General features: G+C 55.3%; 1 protein-coding gene across 1 annotated transcript in view; it reads right to left on the bottom strand.

Annotated features, from left to right (window-relative positions):
* Positions 1–10,291, bottom strand: part of KDM6B (lysine demethylase 6B) — a 56,399-nt gene extending 46,108 nt beyond the window's left edge. Inside the window, exons 1-2 of the mRNA XM_086871710.1 lie at positions 10,123–10,291; positions 4,062–4,110 (exon numbers count right to left, since the gene is read on the bottom strand). The gene's annotated coding sequence lies outside the window, so the exon portion shown is untranslated. The remainder of the gene's footprint in view (positions 1–4,061; positions 4,111–10,122) is intronic.
* Between the last annotated feature and the right edge of the window lie 6,235 nt (positions 10,292–16,526).

Raw genomic sequence — 16,526 nt, 5'->3', positions numbered from 1 at the left:
GGACAATGGGGGTGACAATGGGGGTGACACAGGGTGACAATGGGGGGTCAATGGGGGGTCAATGGGGGTGACACAGGGTGACAATGGGGGGACAATGGGGGTGACAATGAGGGGACAATGGGGTGACAATGGGGGTGACAATGGGGGGACAATGAGGGGACAATGGGGGGACAATGGGGGGGACAATGGGGGGACAATGGGGGTGACAATGGGGGTGACACAGGGTGACAATGGGGGGTCAATGGGGGGACAATGGGGGTGACACAGGGTGACAATGGGGGGACAATGAGGGGACAATGAGGGGACAATGAGGGGACAATGAGGGGACAATGGGGGACAATGAGGGGACAATGGGGGGATAATGAGGGGACAATGAGGGGACAATGAGGGGACAATGAGGGGACAATGGGGGACAATGGGGGGACAATGAGGGGACAATGAGGGGACAATGGGGGGATAATGGGGGTGACAAAGGGGGACAATGAGGGGACAATGGGGGTGACAATGGGGGGACAATGGGGGGACAATGGGGGGATAATGGGGGTGACAAAGGGGGACAATGGGGGACAATGGGGGTGACACGGGGTCACCCAGAGTGACCTGGGGACACCTGAGGACACTTGGGGACACCTGGGGACACCTGGGGACAGCTGGAGACACCCCTGGGGACACCTGAGGACACTTGGGGACACACCTGGGGACACCTGGGGACACCTGGGGACACCCCTGGGGACAGCTGGGGACACTTAAGGACACCTGGGGACACTTGGGGACACCTTGGGGACAGCTGGGGACACTGTGGGTGACAACGCTCACGGCACAGCCGCGTCACCGCTGTCCCCCGCCTGGGGGGTGGCCCTGAGGTGTCCCCCAGTGTCCCCAGGGTGTCCCCAAGGTCTCCCTGATGTCCCCAAGGCGTCCCCGAGGTGTCCCCGAGTGGCATCAGGGTGTCCCTGTGGTGTTCCTGATGTCCCTAAATGTCCCCAAGGTGTCCCCAGGGTGTCCCTGAGGTGCCCTTGATGTCCCTGAGTGACCCCAGGGTGTCCCCAAGTGTTCCCAGGGTGTCCCCGATGTCCCCAAGTGTCCCTAAAGTGTCCCCAAGGTGTCCCCAATGCCCCCAGGGTGTCCCCAAGGTGTCCCTGATGTCCCTAAATGTCCCCAAGGTGTCTTCAAGGTGTCCCAAATGTCCCCAAGGTGTCCCCAAGGTGTCCCCAATGTCCCCAGGGTGTCCCCGATGTCCCCAAGTGTCCCCAGGGTGTCCCCAAGGATGTCCCCAAGGTCCCCAAGGTGTCCCCAAGGTGTCCCCAAGGTGTCCCCAAGGTGTCCCCAAGGCGTCCCCAAGGTGTCCCCAATGTCCCCAGGGTGTCCCCAGGGTGTCTCTGATGTCCCCAAGGTGTCCCCAGGGTGTCCCCAAGGTGTCCCCAGGGTGTCCCCAAGGTGTCCCCAAGGTCCCCAGGGTGTCCCCAAGGTGTCCCCAAGGTGTCCCCAAGGTCCCCAGGGTGTCCCCAGGGTGTCCCCCAATGTCCCCAGGGTGTCCCCAGGGTGTCCCCAAGGTGTCCCCAGGGTGTCCCCAAGGTGTCCCCAGGGTGTCCCCAGGGTGTTCCCGGAGCCGGAGCAGCCGCAGGGTGGGGGTGGGGCAGAGGGTGGGGGAGGGGCTGTTGAGTCACCGCTTCCGGAACAGCCGCTGGGGGCGGGGGAGGGGCGGGGACACGCGGGGGGGGTGGGGGAGGGGCGTGACGAGGGGCTGAGAGGGTCCTGGGGGTGTGACACGGGTGTGACACAGGTGTGACAGTGTTCTGGGGGTGTGACACAGGTGTGACAGTGTCCTGGACAGGTGACACATGTGTGACACTGTTCTGGGGGTGTGACACAGGTGTGACACAGGTGTGACAGTGTCCTGGACAGGTGACACAGGTGTGACACTGTCCTGGGGGTGTGACACAGGTGTGACACAGGTGTGACACTGTTCTGGACAGGTGACACAGGTGTGACACTGTCCTGGGGGTGTGACACAGGTGTGACAGTGTCCTGGACAGGTGACACAGGTGTGACAGTGTTCTGGGGGTGTGACACAGGTGTGACACAGGTGTGACACAGGTGTGACAGTGTCCTGGGGGTGTGACACAGGTGTGACACAGGTGTGACACAGGTGTGACAGTGTCCTGGGGGTGTGACACAGGTGTGACAGTGTCCTGGACAGGTGACACAGGTGTGACGCTGTCCTGGGGGTGTGACACAGGTGTGACACAGGTCTGACACTGTTCTGGACAGGTGACACAGGTGTGACACTGTCCTGTCAGTGTGACACAGGTGTGACACAGGTGTGACAGTGTTCTGGACAGGTGACACGGGTGTGACAGTGTCCTGGGGGTGTGACACAGGTGTGACAGTGTCCTGGACAGGTGACACAGGTGTGACACAGGTGTGACATTGTCCTGGGGGTGTGACACTGTCCTGGGGGTGTGACACAGGTGTGACACTGTCCTGGGGGTGTGACACGGGTGTGACACAGGTGTGACACAGGTGTGACAGTGTCCTGGGGGTGTGACACAGGTGTGACACTGTCCTGGGGGTGTGACACAGGTGTGACACTGTCCTGGGGGTGTGACACAGGTGTGACAATGTTCTGGTGGTGTGACACAGGTGTGACAGTGTCCTGAGTGTGTGACACAGGTGTGACACTGTCCTGTCAGTGTGACAGAGGTGTGACAGTGTCCTGGACAGGTGACACGGGTGTGACACTGTCCTGGGGGTGTGAGACAGGTGTGACACAGGTGTGACACAGGTGTGACACTGTCCTGGACAGGTGACACAGGTGTGACAGTGTCCTGGGGGTGTGACACAGGTGTGACACAGGTGTGACACTGTCCTGAGTGTGTGACACGGGTGTGACAGTGTCCTGGACAGGTGACACAGGTGTGACACAGGTGTGACGCTGTCCTGGGGGTGTGACACAGGTGTGACACTGTCCTGGGGGTGTGACACGGGTGTGACACAGGTGTGACACAGGTGTGACACTGTTCTGGGGGTGTGACAAAGTTGTGACACTGTCCTGGACAGGTGACACAGGTGTGACAGTGTCCTGAGTGTGTGACACAGGTGTGACACTGTCCTGAGTGTGTGACACAGGTGTGACACTGTCCTGGGGGTGTGACACAGGTGTGACACAGGTGTGACAGTGTTCTGAACAGGTGACACAGGTGTGACAGTGTCCTGGACAGGTGACACAGGTGTGACAATGTCCTGAGTGTGTGACACAGCTGTGACACAGGTGTGACAGTGTTCTGAACAGGTGACACAGGTGTGACACTGCTGGTTACACACCTGCGCACACCCTGACGCCTGGACAGGGTCACACACACCCACACACCCACACCCCATGTCACACACACACACAGGTGTCACACACACACACACACACCTGTTGTCACACCACTGTTCACACCTGATGTCACACACACACGCCTGTTCACCCCTGTTGTCACACCTGTTCACACCTGTTGTCACACCTGATGTCACACACCTGATGTCACACACCTGATGTCACACACACACACACCTGTTGTCACCCCTGTTGTCACACCTGATGTCACACACCCCTGTTGTCACACACCTGTTGTCACCCCTGTTGTCACCCCTGTTGTCACCCCTGTTGTCACCCCTGTTGTCACCCCTGTTGTCACACCTGTTGTCACCCCTGTTGTCACACCTGTTGTCACCCCTGTTGTCACCCCTGTTGTCACACCTGTTGTCACACCTGTTGTCACACCTGTTGTCACCCCTGTTGTCACCCCTGTTGTCACACCTGTTGTCACCCCTGTTGTCACCCCTGTTGTCACCCCCCCCTGTTGTCACCCCTGTTGTCACCCCTGTTGTCACACACCCCTGTTGTCACCCCTGTTGTCACCCCTGTTGTCACCCCTGTTGTCACCCCTGTTGTCACCCCCCCCTGTTGTCACCCCTGTTGTCACCCCTGTTGTCACCCCAGTTGTCACACCCCCCTGTTGTCACACCCCCCCAGCAGCCAGGGTGGGCGTGGCCGTGGGGGGAGGGGCACTCACGTGTCCGGGGCCGGCTCCGATGGGGGAGGGGCTACGCGCCAGCCATGGCCTGGGGGAGGGGACAGAGCCTTACTGGGAGCACTGGGAGCACTGGGAAGCCCCTCCCCCCCTCCCAGTGCCATACTGGGACCAGTAAGGCCCGGTGTGAGCCCAGGGTGCTGCTCCCAGTGTGACCAGTAACTCCCAGTATGACCAGTAACTCCCAGTGTGACCAGTGACACATTCCCAGTGCTCCCAGTATGGCCAGTGACACATTCCCAGTGCTCCCAGTATGACCAGTAACTCCCAGTGTGACCAGTAACTCCCAGTGTGACCAGTAACACATTCCCAGTGCTCCCAGTATGGCCAGTATGACCAGTGACACATTCCCAGTAACTCCCAGTATGACCAGTGACACATTCCCAGTGCTCCCAGTATGACCAGTGACACATTCCCAGTGCTCCCAGTATGACCAGTGACACATTCCCAGTGCTCCCAGTATGACCAGTAACTCCCAGTATCCCCAGTGCTCCCAGTATGACCAGTAACTCCCAGTATGACCAGTGACACATTCCCAGTGCTCCCAGTATGACCAGTGACACATTCCCAGTGCTCCCAGTATGACCAGTACCACATTCCCACTGCTCCCAGTGCTCCCAGTATGACCAGTAACACATTCCCAGTATTCCCAGTATGACCAGTAACACATTCCCAGTGCTCCCAGTATGACCAGTGACACATTCCCAGTATCCCCAGTATGACTGGTACCACATTCCCAGTATTCCCAGTATGACCAGTGGCACATTCCCAGTATCCCCAGTGCTCCCAGTATGACCACTACCACATTCCCAGTATCCCCAGTGCTCCCAGTTCAGCCCTCACCCTGCCCCCAGTGCTCCCAGTGTTCCCAGTGCTCCCAGTTCAGCCCTCACCCTGCCCCCAGTGCTCCTTCACCCTTGACCCCAGCTCCCAGTGCTCCCAGTACAGCCTGTACCCTGCCCCCAGTGCTCCCAGTTCAGCCCTCACCCCGTTCCCAGTGCTCCCAGTACAGTTTTTACCCTGCCCCCAGTGCTCCCAGTACAGCCCTCACCCCGCTCCCAGTGCTCCCAGTTCAGCTGTTACCCCACTCCCAGTGCTCCCAGTACAGCCCTCACCCCGCTCCCAGTGCTCCCAGTTCAGCCCTCACCCTGTTCCCAGTGCTCCCAGTACAGTTTTTACCCTGCCCCCAGTGCTCCCAGTTCAGCCCTCACCCTGCCCCCAGTGCTCTTTCACCCTTGACCCCAGCTCCCAGTGCTCCCAGTGCTCCCAGTTCAGCTTTTATCCTGCTCCCAGTGCTCCCAGTCCCTCCCAGTGCTCCCAGTTCGGCTCTCATCCTGCCCCCAGTGCTCCCAGTGCTCCCAGTTCAGCTCTTACCCCACTCCCAGTGCTCCCAGTACAGCCCTCACCCCGCTCCCAGTGCTCCCAGTGCTCCCAGTACAGCCCTCACCCTGTTCCCAGTGCTCCCAGTGCTCCCAGTTCAGCTCTTACCCCACTCCCAGTGCTCCCAGTACAGTTTTTACCCCTCTCCCAGTGCTCCCAGTGCTCCCAGTACAAGCCCTCACCCCGTTCCCAGTGCTCCCAGTACAGTTTTTACCCTGCCCCCAGTGCTCCCAGTCCCTCCCAGTGCTCCCAGTTCAGCCCTCACCCTGCCCCCAGTGCTCCCAGTACAGCCCTCACCCCGTTCCCAGTGCTCCCAGTACAGTTTTTACCCTGCCCCCAGTGCTCCCAGTCCCTCCCAGTCCCTCCCAGTGCTCCCACACCCGCCTTATCAGGAGGCCACACCCAGCCCAGCCCAGCCCGGGGTGCCCCAGGGGGGGTCCCAGGTGCGTTTTGGGGGGGTCCCAGATTCATTTTGGGGGGGTCCCAGGTGCATTTTGGGGGGGTCCCAGGTTCATTTTGGGGGTCCCAGGTGCGTTTTGGGGGGTCCCAGGTGCATTTTGGGGGGCCCCAGGTGCGTTTTGGGGGGTCCCAGGTGCGTTTTGGGGGGTCCCAGGTGCATTTTGGGGATCCCAGGTGCATTTTGGGGGGTCCCAGGTGCATTTTGGGAGGTCCCAGGTGCATTTTGGGGGGTCCCAGGTGCGTTTTGGGGGGTCCCAGGTGCATTTTGGGGGGTCCCAGGTGCATTTTGGGGATCCCAGGTGCATTTTGGGGGGTCCCAGGTGCATTTTGGGGGGGTCCCAGGTGCATTTTGGGGGGGTTCCAGGTGCGTTTTGGGGGGTCCCAGGTGCATTTTGGGGGGTCCCAGGTGCGTTTTGGGAGGTCCCAGGTGCGTTTTGGGGGGTCCCAGGTGCGTTTTGGGGGGTCCCAGGTGCGTTTTGGGGGGTCCCAGGTGCGTTTTGGGGGGTCCCAGACTCATTTTGGGGGGGTCCCAGGTGCGTTTTGGGGGGTCCCAGCTGCATTTTGGGGGGTCCCAGGGGCGTTTTGGGGGGTCCCAGGAACATTTGGGGGGTCCCAGGAACATTTGGGGGGTCCCAGGTGCATTTTGGGGGGGTCCCAGGAACATTTTGGGGGGGTCCCAGGTGCATTTTGGGGGGGTCCCAGGAACATTTGGGGGATTCCAGGTGCGTTTTGGGGGGTCCCAGATTCATTTTGGGGGGTCCCAGGTGCATTTTGGGGGGTCCCAGGAACATTTTGGGGGGTCCCAGGAACATTTTGGGGGGTCCCAGGTGCGTTTGGGGGGTTCCAGGTGCATTTTGGGGGGTCCCAGGTTCGTTTTGGGGGGTTCCAGGTGCATTTTGGGGGGTCCCAGGTGCATTTTGGGGGGTCCCAGGTGCGTTTTGGGGGGTCCCAGCTGCATTTTGGGGGGTCCCAGCTGCGTTTTGGGGGGGTCAGGAGGGGGCTACACCCCAATACGACTGTAGATTTTGACCCCCCTCCTTCCAACCCCCCCCCAAAACTACAACCCGACCCCCCCCAGACACCCCAAAACCCCCCCAGACCCCCAAACCCTTCCTGTGCCCCCCCAAAAAAGGGGAAACTGAGGCACGCAGCCAAAGTCGCGCTGGCCCTTTAAGAGCCAGGTGTGCTGCGCCCCTCCCCCACAAAATTTTGGGGTAAAAAAATCGGGATTTGGGGGGGGGGGGGAGATTAAAAATTCACCCCAGAGGGGTCAAAACCCCCCCTCCAAAACGACCCCCCCCCAAATTCAGACCCCCAAATTTGACCCCCCCCAAAATTAAACAGAAGGACCCCCCCCAATTTTAACCCCTCCAATTTTGCCTCAGTTTCCCCCTCACGTTCCTCAACTCCCCCCCCCTCAATTTCCCCTCAGCTCAGACCCCCCCCAAAATTTACCTCAGTTCTGAACCCCCCCAATTTTGCCTCAGTTTCCCCCCCCAATTTCCCCTCAGTTCAGACCCCCCCCTCAATTTTGCCTCAGTTTCCCCTCTCAATTTCCCTTCAGTTCTGACCCCCCCCCAATTTTGCCTCAGTTTCCCCCCTCAATTTCCCTTCAGTTCAGACCCCCCCCCTCAATTTTGCCTCAGTTTCCCTCTCACGATCCTCAACCCCCCCCCCCCAAATTCCCCTCAGGTCTGACCCCCCCAAAATCACCCAGACAGGACCAGACCCCCCCATTTTACCTCAGATTTGAAGCCCCCCCTCAATTTCACCTCATGTTTTAACTCCCCCCTCAATTTTGCCTCAGTTTCCCCCTCATGTTCCTCAAATCCCCCCCTCCCCCACCAATTCCCCTCAGGTCTGACCCCCCCCAAAATCACCCAGACAGGACCAGACCCCCTCATTTTACCTCAGATTTTAACCCCCCCCCAATTTCACCTCAGGTTTGAACTCCCCAATTTCCCCTCAGTTCTGACCCCCCGCCTCAATTTTGCCTCAGTTTCCCTCTCACGATCCTCAAACCCCCCCCCCATTTTACCTCAGATTTGAAGCCCCCCCTCAATTTCCCCTCAGGTTTTAAAACCCCAATTTCACCTCAGTTCTGACCCCCCCTCAATTTTGCCTCAGTTTCCCCCCTCAACTTCCCTTCAGTTCTGACCCCCCCCCTCAATTTTGCCTCAGTTTCCCCCCTCAACTTCCCTTCAGTTCTGACCCCCCCCTCAATTTTGCCTCAGTTTCCCCCTCACGTTCCTCAAATCCCCCCCCCCCAAATTCCCCTCAGGTCTGACCCCCCCAAAATCACCCAGACAGGACCAGACCCCCCCATTTTACCTCAGATTTGAAGCCCCCCCAATTTCCCCTCAGGTTTGAACCCCCAATTTCCCTTCAGTTCTGACCCCCCCCCTCAATTTTGCCTCAGTTTCCCTCTCACATTACTCAACTCCCCCCATTTTACCTCAGATTTTAACCCCCCCCCCCAATTTCCCCTCAGTTCAAATCCCCCCCCCTCAATTTTGCCTCAGTTTCCCTCTCACAATCCTCAACCCCCCCCCCCAATTCCCCTCAGGTCTGACCCCCCCCAAATCACCCAGACAGGACCAGACCCCCCCATTTTACCTCAGATTTGAAGCCCCCCCCTCAATTTCACCTCAGGTTTGAACTCCCCCCTCAATTTTACCTCAGTTTCCCCCTCACGTTCCTCAACTCCCCCCCCCCCAATTCCCCTCAGGTCTGACCCCCCCCAAATCACCCAGACAGGACCAGACCCCCCCATTTTACCTCAGATTTGAAGCCCCCCCCTCAATTTCACCTCAGGTTTTAACTCCCCCCCTCAATTTTGCCTCAGTTTCCCCCTCACGTTCCTCAAATCCCCCCCCTCCCCCCCCCAATTCCCCTCAGGTCTGACCCCCCCCAAAAATCACCCAGACAGGACCAGACCCCCCCATTTTACCTCAGATTTGAAGCCCCCCCTCAATTTCACCTCAGGTTTTAAAACCCCAATTTCCCCTCAGTTCTGACCCCCCCCTCAATTTTACCTCAGTTTCCCCCTCACGTCCCTCAACTTCCCCCCCCCAAATTCCCCTCAGGTCTGACCCCCCCAAAATCACCCACACAGGACCAGACCCCCCCATTTTACCTCAGATTTGAAGCCCCCCCTCAATTTCCTCTCAGGTTTTAACCTCCCCCCTCAATTTTGCCTCAGTTTCCCCCTCATGTTCCTCAAATCCCCCCCTCCCCCCCCAATTCCCCTCAGGTCTGACCCCCCCAAAAATCACCCAGACAGGACCAGACCCCCCCATTTTACCTCAGATTTGAAGCCCCCCCTCAATTTCATCTCAGGTTTTAAAACCCCAATTTCCCCTCAGTTCTGACCCCCCCTCAATTTTGCCTCAGTTTCCCTCTCACATTACTCAACTCCCTCCATTTTACCTCAGATTTTAACCCCCCCCCAATTTCCCCTCAGTTCAAATCCCCCCCCCTCAATTTTGCCTCAGTTTCCCTCTCACAATCCTCAACCCCCCCCCCAATTCCCCTCAGGTCTGACCCCCCCCAAATCACCCAGACAGGACCAGACCCCCCCATTTTACCTCAGATTTGAAGCCCCCCCCTCAATTTCACCTCAGGTTTTAACCCCCCCCTCAATTTTGCCTCAGTTTCCCCCTCACGTTCCTCAAATCCCCCCCCTCCCCCCCCCCAATTCCCCTCAGGTCTGACCCCCCCAAAAATCACCCAGACAGGACCAGACCCCCCCATTTTACCTCAGATTTGAAGCCCCCCCTCAATTTCACCTCAGGTTTTAACTCCCCAATTTCCCCTCAGTTCTGACCCCCCCCTCAATTTTACCTCAGTTTCCCCCTCACGTTCCTCAACTCCCCCCCAATTTCCCCTCACTCCTGATCCCCCCCACCTCAAACCCTTCACTCCCCCCTCACCCCCACCCCAACCCCCCCTCCCCCTCAGCCCACCCCCCCTTAATTTCACCCCCTCACCCCAACCCCCCCCCAATAAAAAAATCCCCCTTTATCTCCAACCCCCCCTCATTTCCCCTCTCCCCACCGCCGACCCCTCCCCAATTCCCCTCAAAGCTGACACCCCCTCCCCCCTTTTCCCCACACAAACCCCCCCCCCACCCCCCCCACTCCTCCCTCAGGCCTCGGCCCGGCCGCTCCGGCCGCGCTTCCCCCGCCGCTCCCCGCTCGCTAACCTGCGCCTTTCCCGCTGCCGCTACCGCTCCGTCAGGTGTCGGTGGAAGGGGTCCCGAGGCTCGCCGGGTGCTGGGGGGTCCCGGGGGTCCCGGGGGTCCCGGCCCGGCCCCGGCGCTGCGGCGGCTCCGCGGCTCCGGCCTCGCTCAAACAAAGGACCCGAGAGCCGCGCGCCCCGCCCGCCCCGGACACGCCCCCTGGACACGCCCACTGATGGGGGGATATGGCCACGCCCCCCCCACCCCGCACCGCGAATGGACGCGCCCACCCCGCTCGGTACCGCCCACGGAGGGGGCGAGGCCACGCCCACTGAGGGGTGAGGGTGGGGTTGGGGACGGTAGAAAGGGGCGGGGGCTCAGGGAGGGGGCGTGGTCTCGTGTGGGGAGGCCACGCCCTCTCTGGGGTTGGTCACGCCCATTCGCCGCGAGGCGGTGGCGGAGGCTGGGGGGGAATGGGATGAACTGGGATGAACTGGGATGAACTGGGAGGGACTGGGAGGGACTGGGAGGGACTGGGAGGGACTGGGAGGCACTGGGCCCACTATAAACCTGTACTGGGAGGCACTGGGATGCACTGGGCCCAGTATAAACCGGTACTGGGAGGCACTGGGAGGCACTGGGAGGCACTGGGAAGCACTGGGATGCACTGGAACCAGTACAAACCGATACTGGGATGCACTTGGAGGCACTGGGAGCACTGGGAGGCACTGGGCCCACTATAAACCTGTACTGGGAGGCACTGGGAGGCACTGGGAGGCACTGGGAGGCACTGGGAGGCACTGGGAGGCACTGGGATGCACTGGGCCCAGTATAAACCTATACTGGGAGGCACTGGGATGCACTGGGAGGCACTGGGAAGCACTGGGATGCACTGGAACCAGTATAAACCGATACTGGGATGCACTGGGAGGCACTGGGATGCACTGGAACCAGTACAAACCGATACTGGGGGCCACTGGGAGGCACTGGGAAGCACTGGGACGTACTGGTTTGTGCTGGAACCGGTACAAACCGATACTGGGAGGCACTGGGAGGCACTGGGCCCAGTATAAACCCATACTGGGAGGCACTGGGATGCACTGGGAGGTACTGGAACCAGTATAAACCGGCAGGGTTTATACTGGGAGGCACTGGGAGGCACTGGGAGCACTGGGATGTACTGGGATGCACTGGGATGTACTGGAACCAGTATAAACTGCTACTGGGAGGCACTGGGAGCACTGGGATGCACTGGGAGCACTGGGATGCACTGGAACCAGTATAAACCGATACTGGGATGCACTGGGATGTACTGGAACCAGTATAAACCCATACTGGGAGGCACTGGGAGGCACTGGGATGCACTGGAACCAGTATAAACCAGCACTGGGAGCACTGGGATGTACTGGAACCAGTACAAACCGATACTGGGAGCACTGGGATGCACTGGAACCAGTACAAACCGATACTGGGGGCCACTGGGAGGCACTGGGAGGCACTGGAACCAGTATAAACCGGCAGGGTTTATACTGGGAGGCACTGGGAGGCACTGGGATGCACTGGGATGCACTTGGCCCAGTATAAACCTATACTGGGATGCACTGGGAGCACTGGGATGCACTGGAACCAGTATAAACCGGCACTGGGAGCACTGGGATGTACTGGAACCAGTACAAACCGATACTGGGAGGCACTGGGATGCACTGGAACCAGTACAAACCGGCACTGGGATGCACTGGGATGCACTGGTTTGCACTGGGCCCAGTATAAACCTGTACTGGGATGCACTGGGAGCACTGGGAGGCACTGGAACCAGTACAAACCTTTACTGGGATGCACTGGGATGCACTGGGCCCACTATAAACCTGTACTGGGAGGCACTGGGAAGCACTGTGATGCACTGGGATGCACTGGAACCAGTACAAACCGACACTGGGATGCACTGGGAGGCACTGGAACCAGTATAAACCGGCACTGGGAGGCACTGGGATGCACTGGGAGGCACTGGAACCGGTACAAACCCATACTGGGATGCACTGGGGGGCACTGGGATGCACTGGGCCCAGTATAAACCGGTACTGGGATGCACTGGGATGCACTGGAACCAGTACAAACCGGCACTGGGAGGCACTGGGAGGCACTGGGATGCACTGGAACCAGTGTAAACCCATACTGGGATGCACTGGGATGCACTGGGATGCACTGGGATGCACTGGGATGCACTGGGATGCACTGGGATGTACTGGGAGGCACTGGAACCAGTATAAACCTATACTGGGATGCACTGGGATGTACTGGGAGGCACTGGAACCAGTACAAACCCATACTGGAATGCACTGGGAGGCACTGGGATGCACTGGGATGCACTGGAACCAGTACAAACCGATACTGGGAGGCACTGGGATGCACTGGGCCCAGTATAAACCGGTACTGGGATGCACTGGGATGCACTGGGACCAGTACAAACCGATACTGGGATGCACTGGGATGTACTGGGACCAGTACAAACCCATACTGGGATGCACTGGTTTGCACTGGTTTGTACTGGAACCAGCAGGGGGCGCCCCATCCCCGCCAGGGGCGGGGCCACCCAGGGGACACCGCGCTCCAGCCAATGGCAGAAGCCCCTGCCCGGCTCCAGCCAATCAGAGCGCGGCAGCTCCGCCAAGCCCCGCCCCCCGCTCCCCCCTCCCCTCGTGCGGCGCGCGGGACCGCACGTGCCCCAGAGGGGGGGGCGTGGCCTCGCCGCTCGTAGCCCCGCCCCATCCCGGGGATGGCCCCGCCCCCTCCGGGAGGCCCCGGCTGGGTGGGGGAGGGGCGGCTCCGGGTTTAACCCTTTGGTTCCCGCGGGACACCGAAAGGGGGGGAAAATTCGGGATTAAAATGGGGAAATTCGGGATTAAAATGGGAAATTTGGGATTAAAATGGGAAATTTGGGATTAAAATGGGAAATTTGGGATTTGGAGGAGGAAATTCGGGATCTGGAGGGGGAAATTCGGGATTAAAATGGGGAAATTTGGGATTAAAATGGGAAATTTGGGATTTGGAGGGGGAAATTCGCGATTAAAATGGGGAAATTTGGGATTAAAATGGGAAATTCGGGATTAAAATGGGGAAATTTGGGATTAAAATGGGGAAATTTGGGATTAAAATGGGGAAATTTGGGATTTGGAGGGGGGAAATTCGGGATTGGGAGGGGAAATTCGGGATTAAAATGGGGAAATTTGGGATTAAAATGGGAAATTTGGGGTTTGGAGGGGGGAATTCGGGATTAAAATGGGGAAATTTGGGATTTGGAGGGGGAAATTCGGGATTAAAATGGGGAAATTTGGGATTAAAATGGGAAATTTGGGGTTTGGAGGGGGGAAATTCGGGTTTTGGGGGGGGAATTTGGGATTAAAATGGGAAATTTGGGATTAAAATGGGAAATTTGGGGTTTGGAGGGGGGAATTCGGGATTTGGAGGAGGAAATTTGGGGTTGGGATGGGAAATTTGGGATTTGGGCACGAAATTTGGGATTGGGACGGGGAAATCCGGGATTTGAAGGGGGAAATTTGGGATTTAAATGGGAAATTTGGGCTGGGATAGGGAAATTTGGGATTTGGGCACGAAATTTGGGATTGGGATGGGGAATTTGGGATTTGGAGGGGGAAATTTGGGGTTTGGAGAGGGAAATTTGGGATTGGGACGGGGAATTCGGGGTTTTGAGGAGAAAATTCGGGATTCTGGAGGGGGAAATTTGGGATTTGGAGGGGGAAATTTGGGGTTGGGAAGAGGAAATTTGGGATTAGAACGGGAAATTTGGGATTTGGAGGGGGAAATTCGGGATTTGGGGGGTGAATTTGGGATTAAAATGGGGAATTTGGGATTTGGAGGGGGAAATTTGGGATTTGGAGGGGGAAATTCGGGATTTGGGGGGTGAATTTGGGATTAAAATGGGGAATTTGGGATTTGGAGGGGGAAATTTGGGATTTGGAGGGGGAAATTTGGGGTTGGGAAGAGGAAATTTGGGATTAGAACGGGAAATTTGGGATTAAAATGGGAAATTTGGGATTTGGAGGCGGAAAATCCGGATTTGGAGGCGGAAATTCGGGATTAAAATGGGGAAATTTGGGGTCGGGACGGGGAAATTCAGGATTTCCAGGCGGGGGGGTCACGTGACCCTCTCCACGAGGCCACCCCCCCAACTCCCCGCGAGGTCACGTGACCCCTGCCCCAGCAACAACGGCAGAGCCGCGCTCTGATTGGCCGACGCTGCCGTGACGTCACGGCAGGGCGCGCCCGCCTCGTTACCATAGCAACAGCGCGGGGGGGGGGGGGGAGAGGCCGAGAGGCCTCAAAAAGGGGAATTTAAACCCAAAAAAAACCCCTTAAAACGCCCCAAAAAATTAAATTTTTTAGACGGAAAAAGGAACTTTGGACTCGAAAAATCAAAATTTGACCCCAAAATTGAAGTTTTTGGACCTAAAAAATGAGCAAAGTGGTGAAAAGTCTTTTTTTCGGCCTAAAAAATGGGATTTTCACCCCCCGAAAAATGAGATTTTTCTTCCAAAAATTGGGATTTTTTGCATCAAAATTAATATTTTTGGCTCCCCCTCAGCCAAAAAAGAGACGTTTTGTCCCAAAAAGGGGTCGGGTGCTGAAAATGAGGGATTAGAACCTAAAAAAATGTGGATTTTTACTGTCGGAAAAGAAGGATTTTGGAGCCTTAAATTCAATTTTTGGCCCAAAAATGAGGAGTTTTTCCTCAAAATAAGGTGTAAAAATGGGTTTTTTTAATTTAAGAGAGGGATCGGACCCTAAATGTGAGAATTTGGACCCAGAAGTGGAATTTTTGGAGTTTTTCAATGAAGAATTTTGATTTGAAAATGAAATTTTGGGGCTTAGAAATCGCTCGAGATGGGAAAAATCCGATTTTTCAATCAGAAAAATTAAAATAAAACCAAAAAAAAAATCAGATTTTTTTACCCAAAAGTGGGGTTTAAATCTTAAAATTGGTGGTTTGCTACTAAAAATTGAATTTTTGGCCTCCAAAACGAGTGAAATTAATTAATGGGAATTAATAAAATTAATTAAAAGGGACTTGGAACATTAAAAAAATCAGGTTTTACCTTTAAAAAAATTGATTTTTTGAGTTGTAAAAAGAATTTTTTAAATGGAAGAATTAAATTAAATTAAATTAAATTAAATTAAATTAAATTAAGGGGTTTGGACCCTAAAAACTGGGGATGGAAAAGGGGAAATTTTGGGTTTTAAAGGGAGGAAAAAAGAAGAATTTTTGGGGTTTTAGGGAGGGAAAAAAAGGAAATTTTGGGGGTTTAGGGAGGGGGAAAAAAAGGGAAAATTTTGGGCTTTAAGGAGAGGAAAAAAAGGAGGAAATTTGGGGTTTTAGTGTGGAAAAAATTGGATTTTTTTTGGTTTTATGGAGGGTAAAAAACAGGAATTTTTGGGGGTTTTAGGGAGGAAAAAAGAGGGGAAATTTTGGGTTTTAAAGAGGAAAAAAAAGGGGAAAATTTGGGTTTTAAAAAGGGACAAAAAGGGGAAATTTTGGGTTTTAAAGAGGGACAAAAAAGAGGAAATTTTGGGTTTTAAAGGGAAAAAAAATAATTTTTTTTTTTTAGGGAGGAAAAGGGGAAATTTTGGGTTTTAGAGGGGAAAAAAAAGGAAAATTTTGGGGTTTAGAGAGGGAAAAAAATAAGGAATTTTTTGGGTTTAGGGGGAAAAAAGAAATTTGGGGTTTTACAGAGAAAAAAATGAATTTTTTTGCTTTAGGGAGGGAAAAAAAGGGGAAATTTTGGGTTTTAGGAGAGAAAAAAAGGGGAAATTTTGCAATTTAGGCGGAAAAAAAGGAAATTTTGGGGTTTAAAGAGGAGAAAATGGGAAAATTTGGGCTTTTAGAGGAGAAAAAAGGAAAATTTTGGGGTTTAGAGAAGGGAAAAAAAGAGGAAATTTTGGGATTTAGGGGAAAAAAAGGAAATTTTGGGGTTTTAGAGGGAAAAAAATGAATTTTTTTGTTTTAGGGAGGGAAAATAGGGGAAATTTGGGGTTTTAGGGAGAGAAAAAAGGGGAAAAAATTGGGATTTAGGGGGAAAAAAGGAAATTCTGGGGTTTAAAGAGGAGAAATTGGGAAAATTTGGGGGTTTAGAGGGAAAAAAAGGAAATTTTGGGGGTTTAGAGAGGGAAAAAAAAAGAGGAATTTTTGGGTTTAGGGGGAAAAAAAGAAATTTGGGGTTTTAGAGAGAAAAAAATGAAATTTTTTGTTTTAGGGAGGAAAAACGAGGGGAAATTTTGGGTTTTAGGAGAGAAAAACGGGGAATTTTAGAATTTAGGGGAAAAAGAGGAAATTTTGGGGGTTTAGAGAGGGAAAAAAATGAAGAATTTTTTGGGTTTAGGGGAAAAAAAGGAAATTTTGGGTTTTAGAGAGAAAA

Source organism: Cyanistes caeruleus, chromosome 37 (assembly GCF_971803275.1).
Source record: "Cyanistes caeruleus chromosome 37, bCyaCae1.hap1.1, whole genome shotgun sequence".
Taxonomy (NCBI): Eukaryota; Metazoa; Chordata; class Aves; order Passeriformes; family Paridae; genus Cyanistes; species Cyanistes caeruleus.
The sequence above is the reverse complement of the archived record's forward strand: the minus strand, read 5'-3'. Positions and strand labels throughout refer to the sequence as shown.